Below are 26,993 nucleotides of genomic sequence, written 5' to 3'. Positions count from 1 at the left end.
TGAAGCTGCACTCATGAGAATGCCCCAAGGGTTCTGCCATGCTGCCTCCTCCCAGTCCCCTTTATTTTCTCCCCAGTTCCTCCCTCTGCTACTCTTCTCCTTGTACCAGACTCTGTGACACAGCCTTGATGGTCTGGGTACCTTCCTGCCTCACCCACAGTCAAGGCAACAATAGTACTAAAGTTAAAAGTTTATTCAAGAACAACTGCTAGTTAATATATAAGCTGTGTACTTTCTGGGAAGAAAATGTCACTAGTTTGCTAAACAGGTCTTTTTGGTCTCACAGGATTCATCTTCCATTGTCCTGCATTCCCCCAAAGATAAATGGAACTTTTCAGAACTAAGAACTTTCTGAGCCCTTTGCTCGTCCTTTCCTGTTCCATCAAAGCTTCCCTATCATGTGTTCACAACATCAGGATTTTACACAGAGCCTTATCAACTAATTAATAAAGCAATGATTTTCTTTTTTTAATTCTTTTTATTTATTTAATGAATTTATTTGGCTGTACCAGGTCTTACTTGTGGCATATAGGATCCTAGTTCCCTGACCAGGGATCGAACCCAGGCACCCTGCATTGGGAGCATGGAGTCTTAGCCACTGGGTCACCAGGGAAGTCCCAAAGCAATAATTTTCAAGTTGATCTGTATGAACATTTGATCTGAATTTCTTACCTATATATAAAATTCTATTTAAAAAGCCAACACATTCCAGTAGTTACAAACAAAATGGCACCGCCATTAATATGCATAAATCATAGCAAATTTTTTGGATCTATCTCCTAAAGCAAAGGAAATAAAAGCAAAAATAAACAAATGGGGCCTAATTAGACTTAAAAGCTCTTGCACAGCAAAAGAAACCATCAACAAAATAAAAAGACAGCATACTGAATGGGAGAAAGTATTTGGTAATGATATGACTGATAAAGGGTCAATATCCAAAATATACAAAACAGCTCACACAAGTCAATATCAAAAAAATAAGTGACCCAATTAAAAAATGGACAGAAGTTCTGAATAGACATTTTTCCAAAGAAGACATAGATGGCCAACAGGTACATGAAAAGATCCACATCACTGTTAATCATCAGAGAAATGCAAATTAAAACCACAATGAGATATCTCTTCACATCTGTTAGAATGTCTATCATCAAAAAGAACACAAATAACAAATGTTGGTGAGGATGTGGATAACCCTAACCCTCATGCACTGTTGGGGAGAACGTAAATTGGTGCAGCCATTGTGGAAAACACTATGGACACTTCTCAAAAAACTAAATCTGCCACATGACCCAGCAATTCCACTCCTGGTATATACCCTAGAGAAACAAAAACACTAACTCAAAAAGATACATGTAGGATGGTGTTTCAGAGACCTAGTCTGCTATCACCTCAGTCTGCTGGCTTTCCTGTTCCTGACCTCAACACCTCATCTCTCAATTTACTGGCCTGTCATCAGCAAGCAGATTGAACTTGGACTCGATGGAAAGGAGGAACACTAAGAGATGTAGAGATGGGTTGGCAAGAAGGGATATCACTGTGAAGACTGAGAAACAAAAGGTATGAAAAACAAACCAGAAACCCAGATGGTATTTCATGCATGGGGTTTGTAAGGAAGGAGACAACTGTCACTACTCACACAACCTCTCTTGATGGTCCATATGGTGTAGAGTGCAAGTATTTTCAGCAAGGGTACTGTATTTATGGAGACCGCTACAGATATGAACATAGCAAGCCATTGAAACAGGAAGAAGCAACTGCTACAGATCTAACAGCAAAGTCATCCCTTGCTGCTTCCTCGAGTCTCTCATCAGTTGGACCAACTGTTGAAATGAATATGGGCGAGGATGAGTCAAGAAATTCAAACTTTGCAACTGTAGGAGCCAGTTCAGAAGACCGTGAACGCCATCGAGTTTGTTCCGGGGCAAGACCCCCTGCAGGGCTCAGTGACCAAGGAAGACTCGGAGAGGGAGCAAAGCGCGGTGGACACCAAGAAGCAGGTCTGCCCCTATGCCACGGTGGGGGAGTTGCCACTATGGGGAGAACTGCAAGTATCTGCATGGAGATGCATGTGACATGTGCAGGCTGCAGGTCCTCCATCCCGTGGATGCCACCCAGAGGTCACAGCATATAAAATCCTGCATCAAGGCCCATGAGAAGGACATGGAGCTCTCATTTGCGGTGTGGCGCAGCAAGGACACGGTGTGTGGCATCTGCATGGAGGCAGTCTACAAGAAAGCCAACCCCAGCGAGCGCTGCTTCGGGATCCTCTCAAACCACAACCACACCTACTGTCTCAAGTGTATTCGCAACTGGAGGAGTGCTAAGCAATTTGAGAGCAAGATGATAAAGTCCTGCCTAGAATGCCAGATCACATCTAACTTTGTCATTCCAAGTGAGTACTGGGTGGAGGAGAAAGAAGAGAAGCAGAAACTCATTCAGAAATACAAGAAGGCAATGAGCAACAAGGCCTGCAGGTATTTTGATGAAGGCTATGGGAGCTGCCCATTTGGAGGGAACTGTTTTTACAAGCATGCATACCCTGATGGCCGTGGAGAGGAACCAGAGAGGCAGAAAGTGGGAACATCAAGCAGATACCAGGCCCTGTAAGGTAGCATTTAACAGGAGGCTTCCTGTATGCTGTTTTTGGTCTTGCATAAATCCTTTGTTCCTCATTAGCACCTGAATGCAGATGCTAGAGGAACCGCATGCAGTTCCCAGAATAATAGGAATTTATGCATCTCGTTTGTATGGAAAGTAGCCTCTCCATAGGGTGAAAAGCAGCCATTTACAACTCTCTTCCCTTCTGATATGGAAAGCAACTTTTACAATCCCCTCCCTTGAAAATTATTCTAGCCTCAAGCTTCCTGAATAACTTGCAAGAATTTTTTATCCCTGTCTCTGCTAAAAAGGCTATCTTGTAAGAGAGTATATATATGCCCACGATATGTTGAATAAACGCCTTTGTTCCATCAGAACACTGGTCCCCGTGTCTTTCCTCATTTCATTCGCGCTCTCTCTCTCTCTTTCTCTCTCTGTCCCCTTCAGGCTGCTCAGCCTCTTTTCTTTCTTCCTTCACTTTCTTATCAGTCACCTCTGTACCCCCAAGTTCCTTTCCATTAAAGGACCACAACAATTGGCGTGCCAGAATAGGGACTTGGAATACGTGGCAGGTTGGGCAGAATGACCCCGGAAGCTTATTGAAGCAGGTAAGTACTAAAGACATGGGTATAACAGCGAGCCTATTCAGGCTGGTAAATACTAAAGATGTAAATATAATGGCGGGAAAGCCCAATCGCTTTTTTACTTTACTTTATCACTTATTGTTACTTTATCACTTATTTAAAGCTCAGGGATTTTCAGTTTCAGGCCAGGAAATAGAGGCTGGCCTTCAAACAGTGGTTGAATGTAACCCTTGGTTCCCTGAGGAAAGCGATATTGATTTAGAAATTTGGCACCAGGTCAAAAAGAATGTTAAACAAGCCGCCAGAAAGGGAAAAAACATTCCTACAGATTTCTGGCCTTTATGGGCTCCTACTGAAACTATGATTCTGCCACTTCAAGGTAATCCTGGCCCTCCTGATATTCAACAACAGGCAGAACACTTATTACATAAATATAAACTAAATGATAAAACCTTACAAAAGGCCCAATTGGAACAACATAATATATTTACAAACCCTCCCCAGATTGTTCCAAGTGCTCCCCATCTGCCAGCAGACACAAATCTAAAAGCCTCTCCTTTGCTAAAACCTAATGATTCTGGCGACAACTCCTCTAGGACACCTTTTGACATTAAAATTAACACCTTTCTAAATAACAATGATGAGTTTTTACCACATACTCTTAATTGTAAAAATTTGCTACCTGCCCACTCTCCTTCACGACAGAGGCTTTCTAAATTAATGGTTTTACAATCACAGGTCTCTGAAGCCGATGGTTTTTCCATTTTTCCAGTTTTAAAAAACCCTGATGCTCAAGGGCCTGTAATACCTCAATATAAGGCTATTAACTTTTATCATATGCAACAAATAAAAAAGGCTATAACTATGTACGGCCCACATTCTCAAATACAGTGCCCTCCTTTGTTGCATGAACAAGTAAAAACAGTGGCCCTTAAGGCTTGGGAACGAATTACTCCTCAAGGGGAGCCTACAGGTAGCTACACTAAAATATTGCAAGGACCTAATGAAACGTATGCTGATTTTTTAGCTAGATTACAAACTGCTATTTCCCGTACTGTAATCGGAGAAGAAGCTAAAAGACAACTAGAGAAACTACTTGCTTATGAGAATGCAAATCAGGAATGCCAAAAGGCCATAGCTCCTATTAGGGAGGCAGGGACTATTATAGATTATTTGAAGGCTTGTTGCAATCTAGGATCAGAAATTCAAAAGATGCAATTGCTAGCTGAAACAATGGTTGCTGCCCTTAAAAAGGGAAATGAAGGATGTTTTACATGTGGAGATAAAAGCCATTTAAAAAGGGATTGCCCTAAGAAGGCTAATAAAAAACCTCCCAAAATCTGCCCTCACTGCCGTAGAGGAATGCATTGGGCCAAAGATTGTAAATCTAAATTTGACATTAAAGGGAAACTTATTCCGAAAAACTCCAAGCAGGGGACCGACCCCCCCAGGTCACCTCCAACAATAACCAGGGACAAATTCCATCTTTTCCCTCAAACCCTCAAACAGTCCCCTCTCGAATACCTACCAGACTGTTTGAAGCCCTGCCCCCACAAACTTTCAGTCTTTTACTTGGCCGCTCTAGTTTGACTTCTAAAGGAATTACTGTTCACCCTGGAGTAATTGATTCAGATTATAGGGGAGAAATTCAAATTACGATGTCATCCCAGATTTTATGGCAATTCAAAAAGGGGGACAAAATTGCCCAATTATTTCTTTTACCTTACCTTTCTATTAACTCCTCTAAAGATGTACGGATGGGCAGATTCAGCAGCATGGATCAAAAACAATCCTTGTGGACTTCATTAATATCTGAATTTGCCCGACCAAATATAAATATCAAAATTAATGGTAAAAAATTTTCTGGTCTCCTCAACACTGGGTCTAATATTATTATTATTTCCAAATATTTATGGCCCAAATCTTGGCCTATACAAAAAATTTCTTGCCAAATTGCAGGAATTTCTCAAACTAAAGTACAGGAGGTTTATCTTAGTACTCAAATATATCCATGTGAGGGACCAGAAGGCCAACCTGCAACATTAAAACCTTATGTGATAGATGCACCCCTTAATTTAATAGGGAGAGACTTTCTTATGCAATGACAGACTCAAATTCACATTCCACATTTTTCCTAGGGGCCACTGCTCATTTAACAAACAATGCAATTATTAAAATAACTTCAAAAAAAATGATGAGCCTATTTAGACAGAGCAGTGACCCCTCACAAAAAAAGAAATTACAGGTGGCTAAAGAACTTATAGATACACAACTGGAATTAAAACATATTAAAAGATCTTGTTCCATGTGTCAATACTACGTAGCTAAAGCCCTTAGGTGATATAAATTAGATTAGACCTTCTTTAGGCATTGCTAATTACCAATTAAATAACCTATTTAATACTTTAAAAGGAGATCCTGATTTAAATAGCCCTCGTTCGCTTTCTCAAAAGGCATGAGAGGAACTCTATTTAGTACAAAAGAAATTACAACAACAGTTTCTTACTCACATCAGACTAGATTTATTTATACTCCCCTCTCTCCATTCTTCCACAAGACTTCTTGCTCAACAAGAGCACCCAATAGAATGGATCTATACTCATTTTAGGGGAATAAAGTCACTTACCCCCTATCTTGATTTAATAGCTCTAATCATTATCAATGGTAAAAATAGGACTAAAACTCTAATTGGCTCTGATCCTCATAAAATTATAATACCAATCAATAAATCTCAATTTGAGAATGCATTACAAATTTCTACCGATTTCCAAGTAGCTTTTCTAAAATGTTTTGGAGAAATTTCATTTCATTATCCTTCTGGTAAGCTGTAAAATTTCTTCAAAAATATTAAATTTATTATTTCCCACGTTATCAGCTCACAGCCTATACCGCAAGCTGAGGTTTTTTATATAGATGGGACTAAAAGTGCCAAAGCCTCATTCTGGTCTCTTAAGGAATATAAAGTCTTTCATACTAAATTTCATTCTGCTCTACAAAATGAATTGTATGCTCTTATTCAAGTCATTTGCCTGCATCCTTACCCCATTAATATAGTGTCTGATTCCTTATATTCAGTTTTTGTATTAAAAAATATAGAAACCTCCACCATAAACTCCAATCAACCTATTATTCAACAACTTTTTTTCGAACTGCAATCCTTAATCAGAAACCGCACTTATCCCATTTATATTACCCATATGCGAGCACACTCCTGTCTTCCCGGCCCTATGACTTATGGTAATGTACAAGCTGACAAACTTATTTCTTTTGCTACTCCAGAGGAACAGCATGCTCTCTAAAATAACAATGCTGGCTCCCTACACCAGCTATAGAAAATCACATACTGCCAGGCTAAAAAAAAAAAAAATTATTAATAAAATGCTCCACTTGTAGACTCTTACATCTTTAACCCATCACACAAGAAACTAATCCTCGCGGGTTGAAACCTAATGAACTATGGCCCTGCCTATATTTCTAGGCACTTTAAACAATTTTTACAATCATTCTCTATTAAACATATTACAGGTATTCCTTATAATCCACAGGCACAAGGTATAGTCGAACGAGCACATTGCACACTAAAACTGCAAATAAAAAAACTTAAAAAGAGGGAATACACAGAACAGTACTGTCTCCCCTATCTAAAGAAGACTTTACTAGAATACAGCTTTATTTGTTTTAAATTTTTTAAATTTACCACAGGGAGATAACTAGAGCAGAAAAACATTTTGAGGAATTGAAGGACACTTCTCTTCCTCTGCCCATTTGGTACCAACACGGGTTAACAAAACAATGGAAATCTGGGAAACTAATCTTACAGGGAAAGGGGTATGTTTATATCTCCTCAGATGGATCCAACAAACTCACATAGCTTCCTCTTCGGAAAATTCGACTCAAGGGGGCCCCCAGCCTTCAAAACAGAGATGAAACAACAAAAACCCCAGGAGGAAGAAATTCCAATATGGGCCATGGCGGCTCTAAAGATCTCCAGGAAGCGCCGCCCTTGGCGACATCAACCTTATAACCTCCCCACTTGGGGACAAATAAAAACCCTTACTAATCGAGCTGAAAATCTGGTCTCTCGACAGGGAATGCTGCAGAATCCAGAAAACATTTTCCTCGCCATGCTTAGCTTGGTCGCCTGTGCCTCCCCCTCGCCCGAGGCAAATTAATTATTCATACCCAACCCCCTTTTTACTACAGGTGGTAAAATGGACAGGAGAGAAGATCAATTGTTTATACTAATGACTCTATACATATGCCTTCTCCCTAGAGCATTAAAGGGCCCTCACACCCTAAAGTAGAAGAAAAAACTAATTAATATTTCTCTAGGTTATGAAGTCCTTCCTTTGTGCATGGGACCAACAGAATTTCAACAAACTTGGTCTTTCGCCCTGCCTCCCAAAAAAGACTTTGCTTGAATTGTGAACCATGGTTACACTACAAAAACCTTAGGGAAAGAATTTATTACCATGACAAAGGACTTCTTGAGTGACTTGACAGAAAAATCTCCCCACTTCACCTTCAAATCTATAAACAGAATGGGCCTAAACTACGAGACACCTGGAAACCTGTTGTGAGCACCGAAAAACTTGAAACTTAGAACGGACATTTTACAAGGACTAGCCGTGGTTTTAATAACTATTCCTTTTGCTATAATCAATCAATCCTATTTTTTATAGGCCCGTGCTCCACTTCCTTTTGTTATAGGAAACTTACATGCTAATAAGACTTTACCTTCTGTAACCTGTATTAATTGCTAACTATATACTTGTTAAGAAATGATTCACTTTTGATTGTGATTGGGATTCTACTCAATATTGTGTTACTCCTGTTGAATCTAATTATAGTACCTACAACTGGGTACAAATCAAAATTCATTTATTAAACATACATAATAATGCCTCACTGTATGTACAAAAAGAACTCCTTGTTAAAAAACGTCTGCCTCTTTCCACTAATCTAGAGACTTTAGCTGAGCGACTAGCAGTTTAATTATCTGGGCTAAACCCACGAGGTTGATTTCAAAATATTATTCACAGCATTGGGTCTGAAACTGTAACTTTGGTGTTTGTCTTGGTGACTTTATTTGTTGTTTACCGTTGCCTTTCTATAAGATTGGTTTATACTAAACAAACTCAAATGGTCAGGACCTTTTTTACAAATATAATAAAATAGGGGGAATTGTAAGGTAGCATTTAACAGGAGGCTTCCTGTATGCTGTTTTTGGTCTTGCATAAATCCTTTGTTCCTCATTAGCACCTGAATGCAGGCGCTAGAGGAACCGCAGGCAGTTCCCGGAATAATAGGAATTTACGCATCTCGTTCGTATGGAAAATAGCCTCTCCATAGGGTGAAAAGCAGCCATTTACAACTCTCTTCCCTTCTGATATAGAAAGTAACTTTTACAATCCCCTCCCTTGAAAATGATTCTAGCCTCAAGCTTCCTGAATAACTTGTTAAGATTTTTTGAAGCAGCCTAAGCATCCATCAACAGATGAATGGACAAAGATGTGAGATATATATATATATATATATATACACACACACACACACAAGGGAATACTACTGAGCCATCAGTTCAGTTCAGTTCAGTCGCTCAGCTGTGTCCAATTCTTTGTGACCCCATGGACTGCAGTATACCAGGCTTCCCTGTCCATCACCAACTCCCAGAGCTTGCTCAAACTCATGTCCATCAAGTCGGTGATGACATCCAAACATCTCATCCTCTGTTGTCCCTTTCTCCTCCTGCCTCCAATCTTTCCCAGCATCAGGGTCTTTTCCAATGAGTCAGTTCTTCACATCAGATGGCCAAAATATTAGAGCTTCAGCATCAGTCCTTCCAATGAATATTCAGGACTGATTTCCTTTAGGATTGCCTGATTTGATCTCCTTGCAGTCCAAGGGACTCTCAAGAGTCTTCTCCAACACCACAATTCAAAAGCATCAATTCTTCAGCAATCAGCTTTCCTTATGGTCCAACTATCACATTCATACATGACTACTGGGAAAACCATAGCTTTGACTACACGGACTTTTGTCGGTAAAATAACGTCTCTGCTTTTTAGTATGCTATCTAGGTTTGTTATAGGTTTTCTTTCAAGGATCAAGCATCTTTTAGTTTCATGGCCGCAGTTGCCATCTGCAGTGATTTTGGAACCCAAGAAAATAAAGTCTTCTCACTGTTTCCATTGTTTCCCCATCTATTTGCCATGAAGTGATGGGACCAGATGCCATGATCTTAGTTTTCTGACTGTTGAGCTTTAAGCCAGCTTTTTCACTCTCCTCTTTCACTTTCATCAAGAGGCTCTTTAGTTCCTCTTCACTTTCTGCCATAAGGGTGGTGTCATCTGCATATCTGAGGTTATTGATATTTCTCCCGGCAATCTTGATTCCAGCTTGTGCTTCGTCCAGTCTGGAGTTTCTCATGATGTACTCTGCATATAAGTTAAACAAGCAAGGTGATAATATACAGCCTTGACATACTCCTTTCCCAATTTGAAACCAGTCCATTGGTCCATGTCTGGTTCTAACTGTTGCTTCTTGACCTGCATACAGATTTCTCAGGAGGCTCTTGCCTTGGGAACCCTATGAACAGTATGAAAAGGCAAAAAGATATGACACTGAAAGATGAACTCCCCAGGTTGGTAGGTGCCCAATATGCTACTGGAGAAGAGTGGAGAAATAGCTCCAGAAGGAATGAAGAGGCTGAGCCAAAGTGAAAACAATGCCCAGTTGTATATGTTACTGGTGATGGAAGCAAAGTCCGATGCTGTAAAGAACAATACAATAGGAACCTGGAATGTTACATCCATGAATCAAGGTAAACTGGAAGTGGTCGAACAGGAGATGGCAAGAGTAAACATTGACATTTTAGGAATCAGTCAACTAAAATGGACCAGAATGGGCGAATTTAATTCAGATGACCATTATATCTACTACTGCAGGCAAGAATCCCTTAGAAGAAATGTATTAGTCCTCATAGTCAACAAAAGAGTCCAAAATGCAGTACTTGAGTGCAATCTCAAAAACAACAGAATGATCTCTGTTCATTTCCAAGGCAAACCATTCAATATCACAGTAATCCAAGTCTATGCCCCAACCACTAATCCCAAAGAAGCTGAAGTTGAATGGTTCTATGAAGACCTACAAGACTTTATAGAACTAATACCAAAAAGAGATGTCCTTTTCACTATAGGGGACTAGAATGCAAAAGTAGGAAGTCAAGAGATACCTGGAGTAACAGGCAAGTTTGGCCTTGGAGTACAAAATGAACCAGGGCAAAGGCTAACAGAATTTTGCGAAGAGAATGCACTAGTCATAGCAAACACCCTCTTCCAACAACTACTCAGCCATAAAAAAGAATAAAATTTTGCCATCTGCAACAACGTGGGTAGGCTTGAAGAGTATTATGCTAAGTGAAATAAGTGAGAGAATGGCAAATACTGTATGATAACACATATGTGGAATCTAAAAAATAAAACTAGTCAGTACAAAAAAAAAGAAACAAACTCACAGATACAGAAAACCAGTGGTTACCATTGAGGCGAGGGAAGATGGGAGGGGCAAAACAAGAGTGGGGGTTAAGAGGTACAAACTATTATGCATAAAATAAATAAGCTACAAGGATATACTGTACAACACAGAGAATATAGCCAATATTTTATAATATCTATAAATGGAGTATAAACTTTAAAAACTGTGAATTTTCTTACAAGGTAAGAATGGGCTTTTCTTACAGAGTAGAATTTACAAACTGAAATAAAAATATAAAGTAAGATCATTTCTTATGCAAAACACATAACCTAAAAATGATTCATAGTCTCTTCCCAAGTAATGGGTCAGGTTGCCTCTTGCATGTCACTGTGGGAACACTCACGATTTAATGACCCACAGGAAACCTGACTGTAGGGTTTACATAAGGTGTTGTACATCTGTAACTTACATGATACTTCCACCTATACCCCAATTTAAAAAAAAAACACATTTCAATATTTATAAAAAAATGGCACCACATTAACATGCAGGTTGGACATATCTTTTGGCAAACTTTAGTGCCTTATTGCTGTCCCTAACAGTTTATTTGAGCTTCTTGTGAAAGAGTCTTTGATTAGAAAGTAAATGCCTAATGAGAGACTTAAAAACTCCCCAGTCCTATACACATCTGCTCACATGCCCAAGGGGACATAGAGCTGAGCCTGGGTGCTTTGCACTCAAAAGCTTGTCACAAAAGTACACGTGAACACCAAGAATTAAAGCAGTGTGTTTCAGGACTAATTGCTGAAAATGAAAATTCACTTTGGGGTTTTTCTTTTCTGCACTTCATTAGCATGACTCTCATCTGGACAGTCAGGAGCATCCACATTGCCTTGAGGACTACTGAAGATGGAATACAGAGAGAAGATGCTCAGGTACTACTGTTCAAAATAAGAACTTGAAGCCCTCAGGAAAAACAACAACAATAACAACATCATTTTGAAGGCGAAAGCAGGATTGGTTGAAAAGAAAGTCTCTTGACAGTAAGAGAAGGGCAGTTTTCATCCTACTCACAAAGGTGGTTTTGTTACTGCAGTACAGCCTATCCTATCTTGACTAATGTAATATTTGGTGATAGAGGGCAAAGAGCTTACTGCAAGCAGAAGGCAGATGTCTATAAATGTTGCCTGAAGAAAGTGTGCTCAAAAGTGATAAGGTAGCTTTTACAAGAGTATATCCTCACCTCAAAGTCAGGCACCTCAATTCATGAAGCTGCACACAAAAGAACTTAGTCAAAAAAAGAAAAAGAATATTCTTCCTTTCAGACTTTTTCTTTTTTGTATGTGGCTCAAAATTAATCTGTCATTTGTCATTTAACATTCCTTCACACAATTTAAATAGAAGGTAGGTACTATTACAAAGCACAAAACCAAGGAAGGCCAAAACATAAAATCAACCCCTTTTTGTCCTTAAAGTTTACTATCATATTTGAAGAAATTCTTAAAACCCTACAACTAGCTCTTTGTGCATATCATGAGTCTATCTATTTTTTTTCTTCTAGAATGAATTTTACTTGCTTTGAGTCTCTTCAGACAGGTAAAAAACACTATAAGAGATCATGTAGTTTTCCTGATCAAATGTGCATGGATTATAGAATGTTCCAGCACATTGGAATGCACTTTATTTGAACTTTAAACTCATTTCAGTTTCTGGTTTTACTATCAGTTTTTTTCCCTCCATCTAATTTTCTCTAAGTTTCTACTCTGTTCAGGGAACAATTGAGAAGTTGGTATGCAGTTAAAATTAAAACCTGCCACTTCTCACATAAAATATGTAAATAGTGCAATGCAGTTTGCATTTTTAAAGACAGCAACTCCAAAGTCTCTTAAGTAGTCTAAGAAAAACCAGGGATTAATTTAACCCAGTGACCTCCAACACTTCACATTCCACAGGATTTTTATTCTAATTAATGGGAAGGATTAAACATCTACATGTTTGACTTCCTTCTAATATCTGCCATTCAGTTGACTTATTATCTGCATATAGCTGAATGAGTCCCTTAATCTCATTCTTCAATTTCTATGAAAAGCAACCAAAATGGAAAATTTCTTCTGACTCCTACCTTGGAAAAGAATGTACTGGTCAGCATTATCAGAATCAGACTGTAGGGAAGTAGGCTGGGCCCCACTTTATAGTTATCTTGACTCTTGGGTGCCTAGCTGACACATTAGAGCCTCAGGTAGATGCTGCAGAACTGTGAGACTGTTGAAGGACTTTATCATTTTGCCTATATGGTTTTCTGCAATTAGAATTATTATAATACATCATTTTAAAGTAATGGGAATAAATGCATTTTGTTTACTGATAGGCATAAACACTAATATCTATCCCTACATTTCCTCAAGTCTTCCAAATTTCTAGGGTCACTCTATTCTTTAATATCAAATGTTTTGAGCTCCTGAATTATTCAGGTTAAACTACACTATGCTACAGAAATGAATTAATTCCAAATTCTAATAGAGATTATTTCTCATTCACACGAAATTCATTGCAGGTATTTGAGTTGAAAGGCTCTCCATGGTGGCTTCTCTTTAAGCAATGATTCAGGGGGTTCAGGTTCCCCTACCTTATAAGCCTATCATCCTCTATATGCTTTTTTAAATTTTATTTTTAATTGGAGGATAATTGCTTTACAATGTTGTGTTGATTTCTGCCATACAACAACATGAATCAACCATAAGTATACATATGTCCCCTCCTTCTCGAACCTCCCTATATGCTTTGGATACTCTGAATGTAGCTGACCAATGAATACAATGAGAGAAGAGCACATAGGATGGTTTAGGGGCCTGTGATACCTACAGCTACAGCAAACAATAAGCACAACTTAACTCCTAGCCAGATAAAACATAAAACCTCACACTAGAGGCCAAGTTACCTCAGTTCTTTTTACTTATTACATCATGTTTGGCTTTCTACAAATAATTACAAGGTATTCCAAAAGACAAAAAAAAGTCTACAAGATAAACCAAGCATCAGAATCAGACTCAGATATGGCAGAGATTTTGCAATTATCAGACAGGGAATTTAAAGCAACTATGATTAATATACTAAAGGCTCTAATGGCAAAAGTGGATAACATGCAAAATCAGATGGAAATGTAAGCAGAGAGACAGAAATTCTGGGAATCAAAAGGAAATGCTGGAAATCAAAAACACTAACAGAAATAAAGAATGTCTTTGATGGGCTCAGCAACAGATTAGATATTACTGAGGAATGAATCAGTGATACGTTAATAGAAACTTCTAAAACTGAAATACAAAGAGAAAAAAATTAAAAGAGCATAATATTCAAGAACTATGGGATAATTACAAAAGTGTCATATATGCATAATAGAAATATCAGATGGAGTAGAAAGAGAAGAAATATTTGAAATAATAATGACTGAGAATTTTCCAAAATTAATGACAGACACCAAACCACAGATTCAAGAAGCTCAGAGAACACCCAAAAAGACAAATATTAAAAAATCTATACCTAGACATATTGTATTTAAACTGCAGAAAGTCAAAGACACAGAGAAAAATATTGAAAGAAGACAAAGAAATAAAACACTTCACCTATAGAGGGGGAAAGTTAAAATTCACAACAGATTTCTCTTCAGAAATCATGCAAGCAAAGAAATTGGAGTGAAACATTTAAAGTGTTTAAAGAAAAAACCCACCAACTTACAATTATGTATCCAGTCAAATTATTCTTTAAAAGTGAAGGAGAACTAAAGAATTTCTTAGACAAACAAAAACTGAGGAGGCTTCCCTGGTGGCTTAGTGGTCAAGAATCCATCTGCCAATGCACGAGACATAGATTTGATTCCTGGTCTGGGAAGATCCCACATGCCTCAGAACAACTAAGCCTGTGCACCACAGTTACTGAGCCAGCGTTCTAAAGCCCAGGAGCTGCAACTATTGAGCCCATGTGCCGCAACTACTGAAACCTGAACCTAGAACCTGTGCTCCTCAACAAGAGAAGCCACTGTAATGAGAAGCCCATGCACCGCAACTAGAGAAAAGCCCACAGAGCAACGAAGACAGCACAGCCAAAAATAAAAATAAATAAATATTACAAAAAAGAAATTGATGGAGTTTATTGCCAGTAGACCTACCTTGTAAGAAATGTTAAAAAAAATTTCTTCTAAAAGAAGAAAAGTGATATAGCTCAGAAAGGCAAAACTACATAAAGAAGAGTACAATAGAAGGAATAAAGGTAAAATAAAATATTTTTATTTTTCTAACTGTTAATTAACCTAATACACAACAGCTCATAACAACTGTAAGCAGCAATGTATTCAGCAAATATAGCTCACAAATAAATGAAATGAGTGACTGCAAGGTTATAAGGGATGGGAGGGAGGAACTGTGAATACTCTGTTAGAAGGTACTTACTTATACTACTGTGAAGTGGTACAGGGTTATTTGAAAGTTGATGTGGAATAGTTGTATATGTTGAAAACTCTAGACCAATCACTAAGTAGAAGTTATAAAAAAAGAAGTACAAATGATATGCTAAGAGAAGAGAGAAAATGGAATCATAGAAAATGCTCAATTAAAACAAGAGAAGACAGAAAAAGTACAAGATCAAACAAACAAAGGACAAAGGCAATGAATAAAAAACAGCAACAACTAGGGGGATGCTACTGGTATCTAAAGAGGAGAGTCCAGAGATGCTGCTAAACAACTTTAAATGTATGGGAAAGGCCCCTGCAACAGAGAATTATTCAATCCAAAATGTCAGTAGTGACAAGGCTGATAAACTCTGTTATACCAATGTCTTATCAACTCCATGAATTATATATCTGAAAATTTTCTTAGTGAATATAGCAGAGACAGCTAGCCATATGATAAAATTCATTCATTTGCTTGCATGGTATAAAAAGGTTCCTAGAAAATCACTTCTCAGCCAGATACTATATTTCCAACATCTAGGTAGAGCCATACGGCTAGTTTTTGACAAAAGAAAGTAACCAGCTGTGATGTATGCTTCTTCTGAGCTCAGGTCATTGGGAAGCAAGTGTGTCTTCTCTACCTTTTCTTTCATGTGGTTGTGAGCTAGATGAACAAGGTTAAGTGGTGGTGTCTTATGCCTTACAGGACAGCAGAGACACAAGATAGAAGGAGCCTGGGTCCCTGAATAACTGCATGGAACACTGTCTGCTGACCAGGAACTCTCCGTGCAGTTATGAAGGCAAGAAATAAGTGTTAGTCTGTTAAGCCACTAATATCACAGTGGCTTAGTCTAAACAAAAAATAAGTTTTAGTCTGCTAAGCCACATAATATCATAGTAATCCAAGTCTATGACCCAATCAGTAATACTGAAGAAGCTGAAGCTGAATGATTCTATGAAGACCTACAAGACCTTCTAGAACTAACACCCAAAAAAGATGTCCTTTTCATTATAGGGCACTGGAATGCAAAGTAGGAAGTCAAGAGATACCTGGAGTAACAGGCAAATTTGGCCTTGGAGTACAAAATGAAGCAGGGCAAAGGCTAATAGAGTTTTGACAAGAGAACGCACTGGTCATAGCAAACACCCTCTTCCAACAACACATGAGAAGACTCTACACATGGACATCACCAGATGGTCAATACCAAAATCAGATTGATTATATTCTTTGCAGCCAAAGATGGAGATGCTCTATACAGTCAGCAAAAACAAGACTGGGAGCTGATTGGGGCTCAGATCCTGAACTCCTTATTGCCAAATTCAGACTTAAATTGAATAAAGTAGGGAAAACCACTTGACCATTCAGGTATGACATAAATCAAATCCCTTAGGATACTACAGTAGAAGTGACAAATAGATTCAAGGGATTAGATCTGATAGACAGGGTGCCTGAAGAACTATGGACAGAGGCTCCTAACACTGTTCAGGAGGCAGGGATCAAGACCATCCCCAAGAAAAAGAAATGCAAAAAGGCAAAATGGTTGTCTGAGGAGGCCTTACAAATGCGTGAGAAGAGAAGGTAAAGGCAAAGGAGAAAAGGAAAGAGATACCCATTTGAATGCAGAGTTCCAAAGAAGAGCAAGGAGAGATAAGAAAGCCTTCCTAACTGATCAATGCAAAGAAATAGAGGGAAAAAATAGAATGGGAAAGACTAGAGATCTCTACAGAAAATTAGAGATACCAAGGGAACATTTCATGCAAAGATGGGCTCGATAAAGGACAGAAATGGTATGGACCTAACAGAAGCAGAAGATATTAAGAAGAGGTGGCAAGAATACACAGAAGAACTATACAAAAAAGATCTTCACAACCCAGATAATCACGACGGTGTGATCACCAACCTAGAGCCAGACATCCTGGAATGCAAAGTCAAGTGGGCCTTAGGAAGCATCACTATGAACAAAGCTAGTAAAGGTGATGGAATTCCAGTTGAGCTATTTCAAATCTTAAAAGATGAAGCTGTTAAAGTGCTGCACTCAATATGCCAGCAAAATAGGAAAACTCAGCAGTGGCACAGGAATGGAAAAGGTCAGTTTTCATTCCAGTCCCAAAGAAAGGGAATGCCAAAGAATGTTCAAACTACTGCACAATTGCACTCATCTCACACGCTAGTAAAGTAATGCTTAAAATTCTCCAAGCCAGGCTTCAATAGTACATGAACCATGAACTTCTAGATGTTCAAGCTGGATTTAGATAAGGAAGAGGAACCAGAGATCAAGTTGCCAACATCCACTGGATCATCGAAAAAGCAAGAGAGTTCCAGAAAAACATCTATTTCTGCTTTATTGACTATGCCAAAGCCTTTGACTATGTGGATCACAACAAACTGTGTAAAATTCTTTAAGAGATGGGAACACCAGACCATCTGACCAGCCTCCTGAGAAATCTGTATGTAGGTCAAGAAGCAACAGTTAGAACTGGACATGGAACAACAAACTGGTTCAAAATAGGAAAAGGAGTATGTCAAGGCTGTATATTGTCACCCTGCTTATTTAACTTATACACAGAGTACATCATGCGAAATGCCAGGCTGGATGAAGCACAAGCTGGAATCAAGATTGCCGGGAGAAATATCAATAACCTCAGATATGCAGATGACACCACCCTTATGGCAGAAAGTGAAGAGGAACTAAAGAGCCTTTTGATGAAAGTGAAAGAGGAGAGTGAAAAAGCTGGTTTAAAACCCAACAGTCAGAAAACTAAGATCATGGCATCTGGTCCCATCACTTCATGGCAAATAGATGGGGAAACAGTGGAAACAGTGACAGACTTTATTTTCTTGGGCTCCAAAATCACTGCAGATGGTGATTGCAGCCATGAAATTAAAAGATGCTTGCTCCTTGGAAGAAAAGCTATGATCAACTTACACAACATATTAAAAAGCAGAGACATTACTTTGCCAACAAAGATCCGTCTAGTCAAAGCTATGGTTATTCCAGTAGTCATGTATGGAAGTGAAAGCTGAACTATAAGGAAAGCTGAGCGCCGAAGAATAGATGCTTTTGAACTGTGGTATTGGAGAAGACTCTTGAGAGTCCCTTGGACTGCAAGGAGATCCAACCAGTCCATCCTAAAGGAGATCAGTCCTGGGTGTTCATTGGAAGGACTGATGTTGAAACTGAAACTCCAAAACTTTGGCTACCTGATGCAAAGAACTGACTCGTTGGAAAAGACCCTGATGCTGGGAAAGATTGAGGGCAGGAGGAGAAGGGGACAACAGAGGATGAGATGGTTGGATGGCATCACCAACTCGATGGACATGAGTTTTAGTAAGCTCTGGGAGTTAGTGATGGACAGGGAAGCCTGGCATGCTGCGGTCCATGGGGTTGCAAAGAGTCAGATGCGACTGAGCGACTGAACTGACTAAAGCCACTAAAATTGGGAGGAATACTTGTTATAGCAGCTAGTATCTCTCTAGCTAATACAGGGAACATTTTAAAAGGTGTAGATTTCCCTGGTGGCTCACACAGTAAAGAATCTGCCTGCAATGCACGAGATGCAGAAGACGGCGGTTCAATTCCTCGGTCAGCAGGATCTCCTAGAGAAGGGCATGGCAACTCATTCCAGTATTCTTTTTTTTCCTTTATTTTTATTTCTTCTCCTCTCCAGAAATCAATTATGATATCATTTTAACAATTAAAACCTTGAGAACCAAGAGTAGTGAAACTTAACAATTTAAGTGAAAAGGTCTAATATTGGTTTTGATAGGACAGTAGCTTAGTTCATCAGTCTATTAGACGTTGAATAAGTCTGCTAAAAATAGGTTGGACTTGAAATTAGAGGATAAATAGAACAGACTAATTGAGTTTATTGTCACAAGTATTTAGTCTATAAAACCCTAGAATTCTTTGTTCTCATTATATCAGATGCTTCACTTTTCTTGGACACTGGTATTCAGTACTGATTTGTATCATTTGACTTCCATGTTGATGGTCTGCGTGAAAAACTTCCTTTTGTAACTAAATTATGGCAAGCTATGTTGTTCAGTCCCTGGTTTGTTAAATGTAAAAAGACATAATCAAGCACACTGTGTCAAAGAACTCTGGATTTTGAGTGCAATTTAGTGAAAATATAAGCTTCCTAAGTGACCTCATACCCCATAAAACCAGCAGGTGGCACACATGTCACCTGATGTAGGGATTAGGTTTTGTTTTTTTTTTTTTAGTTTTTTGTAATTAATTATTTTAATTGGAAGCTAATTACTTTACAATATTGTACTGATTTTTGCCATACATTGACATGAATCAGCCATGGGTGTACATGTGTTCCCCATCCTGAATCCCCTTCCACCTCCCTCCCCATCCCATCCCTCAGGGTTGTCCCAGTGCACCAGCTTTGAATGCCCTGTTTCATGCATCAAACTTGGACTGGTGATCTGTTTCACATATGGTAATATACATGTTTCAATGCTATTCTCTTGAATCATCCCACCCTCGCCTTCTCCCACAAAGTCCAAAAGTCTGTTCTTCATATCTGTGTCTCTTTTGCTGTCTCCCATATAGGGTCATCGTTACCATCTTTCTAAATTCCATATATATGCATTAATATACTGTATTGGTGTTTTTCTTTCTGACTTACTTCATTCTGTATAATAGGCTCCAGTTTCATCCACCTCATTAGAACTGACTCAAATGTGTTCTTTTTAATAGCTGAGTAATATTCCATTGTGTATATGTATGTACCACAGCTTTCTTATCCATTTGTCTGCCGATGGACATCAAGGTTGCTTCCATGTCCTAGCTATTGTAAACACTGCTGAGATAAACATTGGGGTACACGTGTCTCTTTTCAATTCTGGTTTCCTCCGTGTGTATGCCCAGCAGTGCGATAAGGCAGTTCTATTTCCAGTTTTTTAAGGAATTGCCACACTGTTCTCCATAGAGGCTGTAATAGTTTGCATTCCCAACAGTGTAAGAGGGTTCCCTTTTCTTGGCACCCTCTCCAGCATTTATTGTTTCTAGACTTTTTGATGGCACTCATTCTGACCGGTGTGAGATGGTACCCCATTGTGGTTTTGATCTGCATTTCTCTGATAAGTGATGAGCATCATTTCATGTGTTTGTTAGCCATCTGTATGTCTTCTTTGGAGAAATGTCTGTTCAGTTCGTTGGCCCATTTTTTGATTGGGTCGTTTATTTTTCTGGTATTGAGCTGCATGAGCTGCTTGTATATTTTGTAGATTAATTGTCAGTTGCTTCGTTTGCTATTATTTTTTCTCCCATTCTGAAGGCTGTCTTTTCACCTTGCTTATAGTTTCCTTCATTGTGCAAAAGTTTTTAAGTTTCCTTGGGTCCCACTTGTTTATTTTTGCTTTTATTTACATTACTCTGGGAGGTGGGTCATAGAGGATCCAGCTGTGATTTATGTCAGAGAGTATTTTGCTGTGTTTTGCTATGTTTTCCTCTAGGAATTTTATAGTTTCTGGTCTTACATTTAGATCCTTAATCTATTTTGAGCTTATTTTTGTGTATGGTGTTAGAAAGTGTTCTAGTTTCATTCTTTTTCAAGTGGTTGACCAGTTTTCCCAGCACCACTTGTTAAAGAGATTGTCTTTTATCCATTGTATATTCTTGCCTCCTTTGTCAAAGATAAGGTGTCTATAGGTGCGTGGATTTATCTCTGGGCTTTCTATTTTGTTCCATTGATCTATATTTCTGTCTTTGTGCCAATACCATACTGTCCTGATGACTGTAGCTTTATAGTATAGTCTGAAGTCAAGGAGGTTGATTCCTCCAGTTCCATTCTTCTTTCTCAAGATTGCTTTGGCAATTTGAGATTTTTTGTATTTCCAAACAAATTGTGAAATTATTTGTTCTAGTTTTGTGAAAAATACCGTTGGTAGCCTGATAGGGATTGCACTGAATCTATCGATTGCTTTCGGTAGTATACTCATTTTCACTATATTGATTCTTCTGATCCATGAACATGGTCTATTTCTCCATCTATTTGTGTCATCTTTGATTTCTTTCACCAGTGCATTATAGTTTTCTATACATAGGTCTTTTGTTTCTTTAGGTAGATTTATTCCTAAATATTTTATTCTTTTCATTGCAATGGTGCATGGCATTGTTTCCTTAATTTCTCTTTCCTTTTTCTCACTGTTACTGTATAGGAATGCAAGGGGTTTCTGTATGTTAATTTTATATCCTGCAACTTTATTATATTCATTGATTAGCTCTACTAATTTTCTGGTGGTGTCTTTAGGGTTTTCTATGAAGAGGATCATGTCATCTGCAAACAGTGAGAGTTTTACTTCTTTTCCCATCTGGATTCCTTTTATTTCTTTTTCTTCTCTGATTGCTGTGGCTAAAACTTCCAAAACTATGTTGAATAGTAGTGTTGAGAGTGGGCACCCTTGTCTTGTTCCTGACTTTAGGGGAAATGCTTTCAATTTTTCATCACTGAGGATAATGTTTGCTGTGGGTTTATCATAGATGGCTTTTATTATGTTGACATATGTTCCTTCTATGCCTGCTTTCTGGAGGGTTTTTATCATAAATGGATGTTGAGTTTGTCAAAGGTTTTCTCTGCATCTATTGAGATAATCATATGGTTTTTATCTTTCAATTTGTTAATGCAGTGTATCACATTGATTGATTTGCAGATATTGAAGAATCCTTGCATCCCTGGGATAAAGCCCACTTGGTCATAATGTATGATCTTTTTAATATGTTGTTGGGATTCTGTTTGCTAGGATTTTGTTGAGTATTTTTGCTTCTATCTATGTTCATCAGTGATATTGGCCTGTAGTTTTCTTTTTTTGTGGCATCTTTGTCTGGTTTTGGTGATGGCGGCCTCATAGAATGAGTTTGGAAGCTTGCCTTCCTCTGCAATCTTCTGGAAGAGTTTGAGTAGGACAGCTGTTAGCTCTTCTCTAAATTTTTGGTAGAATTCACCTGTGAAGCCATCTGGTCCTGGGCTTTTGTTTGTTGGAAGATTTTTGATTACAGTTTTGATTTCCATGCTTGTGATGGGTCTGTTAAGGTTTTCTGTTTCTTCCTGGTTCAGTTTTAGAAGGTTATACTTTTCTAAGAATTCATCCATTTCTTCCAAGTTGCCCACTTTACTGTCATATAGTTGCTGATAGTAGTCTCTTATGATCCTTTGTATTTACGTGCTGTCTGTTGTGATTTCTCCATTTTCATTTCTATTTTGTTGATTTGATTCTTCTCCCTTTTTTTCTTGATAAGTCAGGCTAATGGTTCGTCTATTTTATTTATCTTCTCAAAGAACCAGCTTTTAGTTTTGTTGATTTCTGCTATAGTCTCCTTTCTTTTTCATTTATTCCTGCCCTAATTTTTATGATTTCTTTCCTTCTACTAACCCTGGGGTTCTTCATTTCTTCTTTTTCTAGATGCTTCAGGTGGAAAGTTATGTTATTTATTTGAGTTTTCTCTTGTTTCTTCAGGTAAGCGTGTATTGTTATGAACCTTCCCCTTAGCACTACTTTCACTAAATCCCATAGGTTTTGGGTTGTCATGGTTTCATTTTCATTTGTTTCTATACATATTTGGATTTCTTTTCTTATTTCTTCTGTGATTTGTTGGTTATTCAGAGGCATGTTGTTTAGCCTCCATATGTTTGTATTTTTAATAGTTTTTTTCCTGTAGTTGACCTCTACTGTTACCACATTGTAATCAGAAAAGATGCTTGAAATGATTTCAATTTTTTAAAATTTACCAAGGCTAGATTTATGACCCAGGATGTGATCTGTCCTGGACAATGTTCTGTGTGCACTTGAGAAATTGGTAAAATTCATTATTTTGGGGTGAAATGTCCTATAGATATCAATTAGGTCTCTCTGATCCATTGTATCATTTAAAATTTGTGTTTCCTTGCTAATTTTCTGTTTGGTTGATCTATCCATAGATGTGAGTGGGGTATTAAAGTCTTCCATTATTATTGTGTTATTGTTAATTTCCCCTTTCATACTTGTTAGCCTTAGCCTTACATATTGTGCTGCTCTTATGTTGAGTGTGTGTGTGTGTATATATATATAATTGTTATATCTTCTACTTGGATTGATCCTTTGATCATTATGTAGTGTCCTTCTTTGTCTCTTTTCATGGCCTTTATTTCAAGATCTATTTTATCTGATATGAGTATTGCTACTCCTGCTTTCTTTTGGTCTCCATTTGCATGAAATATTTTTTTTCAGCCCTTCACTTTCAGTCTGTGTGTGTCCCTTGTTTTGAGGTGGGTGTCTTGAAGACAGCATATATAGGGGCCTTGTTTTTGTATCCATTCAGCCAGTCTTCGTCTTTTGGTTGAGGCATTCAACCCATTTACATTTAAGGTAATTATTGATAAGTATGATCCCATTGCCAGTTACTTTGTTGTTTTAGGTTTGAGTTTATAAACTTCTTCTGTGTTTCCTATCTAGAGAAGATCCTTTAGCATTTGTTGAAGAGCTGGTTTGGTGGTGCTGAATTCTCTCAGCTTTTGCTTGTCTGTAAAGCTTTTGATTTTTCCTTCATATTTGAATAAGATCCATGCTGGGTATAGTAATCTGCATTGTAGGTTTTTCTCTTGCATCACTTTAAGTATGTCCTGCCATTCCCTTCTGGCCTGAAGAGTTTCTATTGAAAGATCAGCTGTTATCCTTGTGGGGATCCCCTTGTGTGTTATTGTTGCTTTTCCCTTGCTGCTTTTAATATTTGCTCTTTGGGTTTGATCTTAATTAATTTGATTAATATGTGTCTTGGGGTGTTTCGCCTTGGGTTTATCCTGTTTGGGACTCTCCGGGTTTCTTGGATTGGATGGCTATTTCCTTCCCCATTTTAGGGAAGTTTTCAGCTATTATCTCCTCAAGTATTTTTTCATGCCTTTTCTTTTTGTCTTTTTCTTCTGAGACTCCTATGATTCAAACGTTGGGGCGTTTAACATTGTCACAGTGGTCTCTGAGGTTGTCCTCATTTCTTTTCATTCTTTTTTCCTCTCTGCTTTAGTTATTTCCATCATTTTATCTTCCACCTCACTTATCCTATCTTCTGCCTCAGTTATTCTATGATTAGGTCCCTCCAGAGTGCTTCTGATCTCAGTTATTGCATTATTCACTATTGATTGACTCTTTTTTTTATTTCTTCTAGGTCCTTGTTAAACATTTCTTGCATCTTCTCAATCCTTGTGTCTAGTCTATTTATCTGTAACTCCATTTTGTTTTCAAGAGGTTGGATCATATTTACTATCACTATTCTGAATTCTTTTTCAGGTAGACTCCCTATCTCCTCATCTTTGGTTTGGTTTGGTGGGCATTTATCATGTTCCTTTACCTGCTGAATATTTCTCTGCCTTTTCATTTTGTTTAGATCGTTGTGTTTGGGGTGGCCTTTCTGTAGGCTGGAAGTTTGTGGTTCCTCTTTATTGTGGAGTTTGCTCCCTGTGGGTGAGGCTGGACTAGTGCCTTGTCAAGGATTCTTGGTTAGGGGAGCTTGCATCTGTGTTCTGGTGGGTGGAGCTGGATCTCTTCTCTCTGCAGTGCAATGAAGTGTCCATTGGTGAGTTTTGGGATGTCTATGGGTTTGGCATGGCTTTGGGCAGCCTGTATTTTAATGCTCAGGGCTGTGTTCCTGCATTGCTGGAGAATTAGCATGGTATGTCTTGCTCTGGAACTTGTTTGCTCTTAGGTGGAGCTTGGTTTCAGTGTAAGTATGGAGGCTTTTGGATGAGCTCTTGTTTATTAATGTTCCCTGGAATCAGGAGTTCTCTGGTGTTCTCAAGTTTTGGATTTAAGCCTCCTGCCTCTGGCTTTCAGTCTTATTCTTATAGTAGCCTCAAGACTTCTCCATCCATACAGCACAGATGATAAAACATCTAGGTTAATGGTGAAAAAATTCTCCACAGTGAGGGACACCCAGAGAGGTTCACAGATTTACATGGAGAAGAGAAGAGGGAGAAGGAAGACAGAGGTGACCAGGAGGAGAAGAGCGGGATTCAAAAGGAGGGGAGACCATTCCAGCCAGTACTCAGTTCCCTAAGTGTTCTCCACAGCCCATAACACCCAGAGAGATTCACAGAGTTAAGCAGAGAAGAGAAGGGGGAGGGATAAAATATAAGTGACCTGGGGGAGAAAAGGGAGAGTCAAAAGGGGAGAGAGCAATCAAGCCAGTAATCACACCCCTCCTTTCAAAGAGAATGGGCTGCCTTTCTGGGTTCCTGGTGTCCTCCGCCAGTGTCCAGAAGTTGTTTTGTGGAAGTTGCTCAGCATTTAAATGATCTTTTGATGAATTTTGGGGGGAGAAAGTGGTCTCCCCATCCTATTCCTCCGCCATCTTGGGACCACCCCCTCACTTCAGTATTCTTGCCTGGAGAATTCCATGGACAGAGGAGCCATGCGGGCTATAGTCCATGTGGTCACAAAGAGCTGGACATGACTGAACAACTAACTTTCACTTTTCACACTTTTAAAAGGTGCTTGCTTCTAAAAGAATCCTGAATTACCAACATTAAAAACTTACTACTGAGGTAACATGTCTCATAAACTACCTTCTTCAATTGTTTAGGAAACACTGAAGATTCTGTCACAAGGGTGATGTTATGAAGACTCCATATCTTATGAAGATTTCAAATGAGACTTTATCTTGAAATAATGACACTTCACATCATTCTCCCTTATCTTTCTCCCCCTGCCCCAGTTGAGCAATATGTATAGTACCTTTCTCTTGTAACAGCCCCAGTTAAATTTCCCAGTTACCCTAGAAGCTTATGGACCAGTCCAGCTTCTAGCATCCCTAAAAGAGAGAACCTCAGGTGCTATCTCACCCACTGGTGAACACCAATTCTGTTTCTGTTACTATAGAGAACATGGAGTCCAGTAGAGTATGGTTGGTCCCTGTTAACATTTTGAATATTAAAAGGAGACCTCAACTGTATCTAAATGTACCCTAACTAGCATGTGTGCTCAGTCATGTCCTACTCTTTGCAACTCCACAGACTGTAGCCTGCCAGGCTCCTCTATCCATGGATTTCCCAGGCAAGAATACTGGAGAATGTTGCCATTTCCTCCTCCAGGGGAGCTCCCCACCCCAGGAAATGAACCAATGTCTCCTGCATTGGTAGGCAGATTCTTTACCACTGAGCCACCTGGGAGGCAAAAATGTACCCTACCTAAAGCCACAGTGAACCATGCTAGATGCATATACATAAGAATCTCATATGCAACAAAGGTCATCATACTAATCAGTGGTGAACTAAAGGCTTATTAAATAAACTCTCTCAGGCCAATGAACTAACTAAATCAGAAAAAAAATAGCCTCAAAGTTAGATTCTTACACCGTACCACAAAAGAAATTCTTGATGGGTTGATAATTAAGAGAAACACAAATTTAAATACAAATGCTTAAATCATATGGACATGGTAACATACTTCCAAAATATAAGAGCAGAGAAAGAAATCAATATGATCATCTATGAACACCACAAATAAAATTAAAAGGCAAATGAGCAATCAAGGAACATGTTTGTATTATATTTAATATTATTGATCTAGCTACTTTAAAAATCTGTTTCTTTTAAAAGATGAAATCCTAATGGCAAAAGCTGGTGAAGGTTGTGATAAATACTTCACAAAAGAGGAAATAAAAATGGCTAATAAATGTGTGAGAGAGTATTCAACTTCCAACTAATAAATGAATGCAAATTAAAGCAAGATACTACTTTTACCTTTCAAACTGATAATTTAGAAATGATAATTTAGAAACTGTCCTACTCTGTTTTGATAAATGCGCAGTGACATGAACAATCCCATCACCTTCTTCAAATGCTATAAATTGGTAAGACTTTCTGAAGGGCAATTTGGCAATCTTAGAACAATGTCTTTAGAAAATACCACAAAC

At 38.5% G+C, this 26,993-nt stretch overlaps 1 protein-coding gene and 1 pseudogene across 2 annotated transcripts in view; one reads left to right on the top strand and one right to left on the bottom strand.

The window, feature by feature from the left end:
- Positions 1–26,993, bottom strand: part of RAI2 (retinoic acid induced 2) — a 482,439-nt gene that overhangs the window by 409,631 nt on the left and 45,815 nt on the right. The gene's annotated exons all lie outside the window — the stretch shown is intronic.
- Positions 1,594–2,607, top strand: LOC145535778 (E3 ubiquitin-protein ligase makorin-1 pseudogene; annotated as a pseudogene).

Source organism: Giraffa tippelskirchi, chromosome X (assembly GCF_054371585.1).
Source record: "Giraffa tippelskirchi isolate mGirTip1 chromosome X, T2T-mGirTip1v1.2.pri, whole genome shotgun sequence".
Lineage (NCBI taxonomy): Eukaryota > Metazoa > Chordata > Mammalia > Artiodactyla > Giraffidae > Giraffa > Giraffa tippelskirchi.
The sequence above is the reverse complement of the archived record's forward strand: the minus strand, read 5'-3'. Positions and strand labels throughout refer to the sequence as shown.